We start from the raw sequence: 6,958 nt of genomic DNA on the forward strand, positions 1-6,958 counted from the left end.
TGGGCGGCCCTCAGACTACTTCCTGGTGGCCATACTCCCAGATCCCAGACCCTTGCTCTGTCCCAACTCCTAGACTGTTACTGATCCCTTCAGACTCTCTTTGCATTCTCTCCTCCATCCTGCTTGTTTCTTGCAGAGAGCTCTCTAAAGTGGCCTCTGGTGACAGACCCTGTTGGTTGGGATGGGGACTTTAGTAGGGGGGCCTTGTGTATCCCTCAGATAGAAGTGTCCAGAGTGAAGGCTTGGTTTGCTTGGCTTACAAAGGGCCTTCCTTCCCATTCACTTGCAAGCTGAGGCCAGAAAAGTGGCTGAGAACAGAGCCCTGGAGAAATTTCACTGGTATAGAGAAACTGTTGGAGTGAGGTATTTTGTTTGTTTGTTTGTTTGTTTTGGGGGGGTGAGTTTGGGCGAGATTGTTTTGTCATAACAAGATGCTAGTACAGGAAATCCACATCCCCTCTCCTCCTCTCAGCTCTCTCCATAGCTTTTCCAGGTGAGATGTTACACGAGGCAGGCCTCAAATTTACTTATTTTGCAGCGCTAGGAACACAGGGCTTCATAACATGCTAAGCAAGCACTTTACCTCAGACCTTCTCCTTCAGCCCCCTCACACTGACTGAGGACTGCTGGGAAGCCAGAAAAGGCTCTGCTGGAGAGAAAGAAGCTGGTTGCCTTCAGGAGCTGAGAGTCCATTTTGACGCCCAGGAAAGGAATAAAGCTCCTCCCACCCCACCCCACCCCCTACCTTTCCCTCCCTGCCACCCATATAAGGTCACTGTCTGTGAACTAAAGATGGGGGTGGGGGGGGGTGGGCAGGGGCCTGCAATGGTCAAAAGGGGGGGGGATTGATCCACAGCCACTCACTTTCTCACTGGGAGGAAGTCAACAGAAGCCCAACTTGACAGGGATATAGCACTGGCCTGGGAACACAGCAAAAGCAATGGCATTTGATCGGAGTGGCGTGCCTCACTGTGTTCTGTGGTGACAGCGAACCAACCCCATAGAAGGAAGGTGTCTTCTGGTGTCTGTCCTGTGTTATGGTGGTGTCGGCCTAGAGAGATACAGACTTGCTAGACCCAGGTTCGATTTCACTCCTGCCTCATCTCAGCTCCCATTACACAACCTCAAAGACCATCGATGCTGGGCAAGAAGATGCTAACGGGTCCAAGAAGCAGCCATCAGTGAGAGAGGGACATTCGCAAAGAACTGCGAACTTGAAAGGAGCCAAAGTTTAAAGAAAAAACAAACAAAAAAAAAGAGGTAAATCAAGGAGTGCTTATTGGGAATGAGCTCTGCAGAAGTCATGGCAAGGTGCCTGAGGGGTTCCAGGAACCACCTGACCCTAGCTCACTGTGTGACAGTGCCTCCCTCTGGGCCTCGGTTCCTGTATCTGTAAGACGAGGCCGATGGATCTGATCTCTGAGATTATCTCACTTTAAGAAGTTTGCAACCTTTTGGCAAAAGGGGCTGCAGAATTAAGAGGCCAAGAGGCTGAGTTTTCAACCTGGAAAAATTTCAACCTGCAGGAAGGGCTTGGAGGGGACCAAACAGGAACATAAAGCAAGCAGACATTGCCTGGTAAGATTCAAGGACAGTGAGAGGTCCTTGTATCAACAAGCCTTTCCGGACAGTGAGAGGCCCCTGAGACCCGTGTATCAACAGGCCTTTCTCAGGGCTCTGAGAGTTAAAGGTCAGATCTCAGGTCAGTGATGTGAACATCTGTTCTTGACCTTGATGAGGGATTGGGAGAAAATAGACAGACACTTCTCTGCAAAAGATAGTGTCCCTTTTTTTTGCCAGGCCACACTTGAAAGAAAGGGAATCATTGTCCCCTGGGAGGGAGGCAGGGGTAGCCAAGGCGAATTAAACCAGAGATGTATACCTGATCCAATGGCTAGGTTGACTGGGCTCCTCCATCGAATTGAGCCGATACAATTTCTTCTTGCAAGAATCTGAAGGAAAGACTGTAGAACTGCCCACTGCTGATCACTCCTTAAGTCAAGGCCTGTGGCCAAGGTAGGCTTGCCCAACATAAGGAAGCCAAAGAAGTGCTCAGCGAGGGAAAGACAGGAGAAGAGGAGGGAGAGAGGATGAAAGCAAGCTGCCCAGAGCAGCCTGGTCCCTTGCTCTCAATCCCTGGGTCCCTTGCAGTGCCTCTCCTGGCTCCCTGGTACCTGCACCCCTATGGTGATCTCCTTTGCTTTCTGTCGGGTTATGTGGGTGCAGACCTGTTCAGCTATCTTCTCCCCTAGACCCCTTCTTTCTTTAAGTCCCAGATATATCTCCCTTCAACTGGTTTATATATCCTCTCCACTAAAGCTTTATTCTGAGCTCAATCTTCGAAGTAATTTCACTTTGAACCTTCCACACCTCTAACACTTTTCAGAAGACAATGGCTAATTTATTAATTAAACGGTTGGATGGAAATGCCGAGTTCCATAGCAGGTAGGGAGCTGGTGGCCTGCGGGAGCTGTGAACAGGGAGCTTGGATCCATCCCACACCTCGAAACATCAGGTTGTACCTTCTCGCTACGTCCACCAAACCCTCTTATCCGGCTACAGGGAGCCGTGGGCATGTCATTCATCCTACAGTCATACAATAAGGTCTCTTTATTCTCTTCTGAGACCTCAGTGGTGTGAGGCACCAGTGGATGTCTCAGGTGATTCTCTGTCAAGAGCAATGATCCTGGATTGCCTGCACCATCATCTCAGCAGCCAAAAGAAAGGTCAGGCTCCATTAAAAATGTTTGCCTCCAGGCTAGAGAGATGGCTTTGTGGTTACGACCACTGGCTGCTCTTCCGAAGGTCCTGAGTTCAATTCCTAGCAACCACATGGTGGCTCACAACCATCTGTAATGGGATCTGATGCTGCCTTCTGGTGTGTCTGAAGACAGCTACAGTGTACTCATATATACGTTAAATAAATAATTCTTAAAAAAAAAAGTTGGTCTCCACTTTCCAGCCTTCCTGCCCTCTTTCCTTTATCCATTTAACACATTCACCAAGATAAACATTTTAGATAATGGTCTAAAGATGAAATAAATGTCTTTAAATAACTTTCAAAATTAGTTTTTAAAAAATTGACATATAAAGGGACTGAAGGTATGGCCCAGCAGTTAAGAGCACTTGCTGCTCTTGGCGAGGATCCCAGTTCAGACTGTAGCACCCATGCTGCGGGGCTTACAACTGCCTGCATCCATCTCCGGGACGTCAAACTCTCTCTTCTGGTCTCTGCAGGAACCCACACATACCATACATGTGCACAGATTCCTGTGCACATACACATGAAAAGTAATTTGCATACCAAACAATGAGCTTGGCTGTTCAGCTTCTCATTCATTTGTATAATTGTACTCTGCGTACCTTCCCTGCCAATTACCATTTATCTCCTCTCCACAATTCCACTGGTCCACTCCTACTCCAAATAGTCTGCTTGTATGTTGTGTGTCTGTGCGCGCGTGTATGCATGTGCGCCCGAGCGCGTGTGTGTGCGTGTGCATGCACGTGTTGTGTTGCGTGCATGTGTGTGCGTGTGTGTGTGCGAGTGTGTGCTTGCATGTGTGTGTGCGCGTGTGTGTGCGTGTGTGTGTGTGCGCGCGTTTGTGTGTGTAATCTAGATTCCAAAGGCTATGCAGCCAAGGATGGCCCTGAACTCCTCATCCATCAGCTTCGCCTTCCTTGTGGGATTACAAGCATGTACCACCCTGAAGGGCTCTTCTTTAAGCAAGTAGTTTGCTGTGTAATAACAGTAGTTGAAATGGCTCTGTGTGTGCAGTTTGCATCCTATTTTACTGACGTAATAAAATTAAAAGGATGTTTTCTGTGTTACTACAGTCTTTGTAGACAATCCCTTAAGAGTTATTTGAATGACAATTTTTAGCATCTAGTGCATGTTTGTTCTAAGACATCAAGAATGACAGCTACACATTAAAATGTGCATTAATCTAGATTTGAGGAACTTCACAGTTCAGAAGACGTCAGGTGTTTTAAAAAGAAATGGCAGTTTGGGATTCAAATTCAGGGAGCAGGTATAATTCAGTGAGCTAACATTTGCCTAACATGCACCCAAAACCTAGATTCTAGCCCCAGCACTGGGGGGATGGGGTGGGAGGAATCAAATTAAGAACAAGGATTTGCTATAGACAGAGTGGTTATTTGAGCAAAAGGTGCCTCTCCAAGCCAGAGTGGAACCAGTGAGACACTCGCCAGGTAAAGCACTCGGCATGCAAGTTTGACAACTTGTGTTGTCGAATTCTAGAACCCACTGAAAGGCAGGAGAGAGAGATCTGACACCACGAAGTTACCTGCTAACCTCCACTGCCACGAACATAAATGGGTGTATCATGCACATACAATAATGATAAATAAATTAAATATCATTTTAAAATTATTAAAAAGAAGGAAAGAAAAGGTAAGGTGTCAAGGTTAGATGTGTCAGGGCACAGACTGGACAGGCCAGGCCTTGGCACCTGAATGTGCTGAGGTCCAGAAGGAAGCCATGACAGTCATTCATGGGTGACTTTTCCAGGGGCAGCCTGTAGGGAGTGGGTATGGGGATTGTCAGGGGAAGGGTGCATACTCAGGGAAGGAGGCAGAACTAAGTTTGTCATGTCAGATGTGCAGTGGGTCCAAGGCTGGACTCAGGAGGCGAGCAGACCAGGAGCCAAATCTTTATAACCACTTGACTTTGGACAAACCGAATCATTCTGAGTTTCCATTTCTTCTATAAAATAGGGAAATCACCAATCACACCAGGAGGCTGTTAAAGCATTAAAGGAGAGAGAATATGTGTAAGTCATGCTATGCAGAGCAATGCTAGCCATTATCTTTGTTTTGGTTGTTGTGTTTGTTTGTTTGTTTTCTTTTGGTTCTTTGAGATGGGGGTCTCTCACTATATAGCCTAGAACTCACTATATCCTAGAACTCCAGGCTGGCCTTGAACTCACAGAGATCCACTTGCCTCTGCCTCTCAAGCACTGGGACTAAAGGCATGTGCCACCACACCTGGCTGTTGTCTTACCTATGGGAAGAGGAAAATAAAACGGACTAGTTTGAGCTATATTCTCGATGAGGACGTCAGATTTTGCCATTAAGGGACAATTCCACCACACAGTAATGGGTAGCCTCGTCTACAAGATCCCATCTGGACCTGACCTGAGAGCACAGGATGCCACATCCTCTCCCTTACTTACCGCACCCCTGGGGGTTCCCAACAATGAGTGACCTCCCCTGCCCTTCTTTCACACAAGGGACACAAGCCGACCCCAACCGTGTAACTTTTCCAATGATGCGGGTTATCTGATGCGTTTATCCCATATTCTTTCTAGAAAGAGCTCTCGGCAGGCAGCTCTTCCAGTCCTAAGGTATAGCTACCATATGGAAGAGGAGCTAACACCAAGGATGCCTTATGAGATGAGTCCTTCTTCAAAAAGAGGACACATGGCTTATACCGTATAAGCAGCTTCAGATCTGATTGGTGGAGTTTTGCTTCACTAGCAACTCTTCTGGAACATTCTGGACGGCATCAGCCTGCTCCCACACTGCTCAGCACCTTTGTGGGAATCAGCCGCTTTGTGTGGAGTGGAAATGAAGGGCGCGGGAAGCCCTTGAGGGACTTCTGTAGAGCCTCTGGACGGAAACTGATCGGGAGGTCACCCAAGTGGAGAAATGCCTTTTGGCTGACCTGAACTGGGAGACTGCCCCAGGACACAGGACGAGTGAAGGAGAAGATAGGCTCTTGGTTTCATATGCTGGGTCTGAGTGCTCAGGCCCTCTGATTGGGCCACAAACACTTGTCCCCTCCCCACTCCTAGAAAACAAATTTGGTCTGACACGGACATAAGATTTGAAGCCTTTTCTTCAGGCCTCATCAAAGGTACCCTTTCAGTGGGCACGTTGCCATGACAACAGTAGATTTACCAGAGGGCGTCTATAATTGGTAGAAAATACCATTCATTTAGTAACAGGTTATTCTCTTTCGAGAAGGACTCAGAGTCTTGGGCTACTCGCTGTAGTCAGATGTGATCTTCCTGCCTGAGCAGATTAATAATCACCTTCTCACTTAATTACTAGCCTAGCACCGTGGAACGCTTCTCCTGTTATCAGCTGGGCTGTAATTTTTGGATGCAGTTTTTTGGGCAGGGCCTGTCTTTGGGAACTGCGGTTACCCAGATGCTGGTCTTAACTTCTGCTTGTAAGCCACTGGGCCTCAGAATTAGCTGGAGGGATCCTTGGGAAATATTGGTAGCCCCTGAGCATCAGCCTGTCAGCAGCCAGGAGGGGAGAGCGGGAGGAAGCTACTCCCACGTGACAATGTCTCACGTGACTACAGTCTGGATCTCCATTCCTACAGTCTCTCTCACCTTGCTTGCGCCACTCCCTAGATACTTCCTGATATTGGAGTTGTATCATTTTTACTCTTTTTTTTTTTTCTCCCAAAAAACGACGGTAGAATTCACACACTATAAAATTTACTCTCTCCACTTGGGAGGCAGAGGCAGGTGGATTTCTGAGTTTGAGACCAGTTTGGTCTACAGAGTGAGATCCAGGACAGTCAGGGCTTCACAGAGAAACCCTCTCTCGAAAAAACTCAAAAAAAAGGAATTTACTATCTCAGCCTTTTCTTTTCCTTTTTTCTTTTTCTCCAATTAATTAATTAAGATAGGGTCTCACTGTGTAGCTCTGCTGGGTGGAACGCACTACGTTGGCCAGACTGACCTCAAATGCACAGAGATTCTCCTGCCTCTGCCTCCCGAGTGCTGCGATTAAAGGCATGAGCCACCACACCTGATCCGTCTTGGCCATCTTTAAGTCACAGATCAACGGCATTAAGTGGCAGACCTTACTGCCATCTTTCCCAGGACTCTTCATTTTGTAAAACTGGAACTGTATTCATCTAATACTAATTTTTTTTAGTTGAAAATTTTTCATACAATATATCTTGATCATGTTTCCCCTC

The sequence above is a fragment of the Mus musculus genome, chromosome 18 (genome assembly GCF_000001635.26).
Source record: "Mus musculus strain C57BL/6J chromosome 18, GRCm38.p6 C57BL/6J".
Classification (NCBI taxonomy): domain Eukaryota; kingdom Metazoa; phylum Chordata; class Mammalia; order Rodentia; family Muridae; genus Mus; species Mus musculus.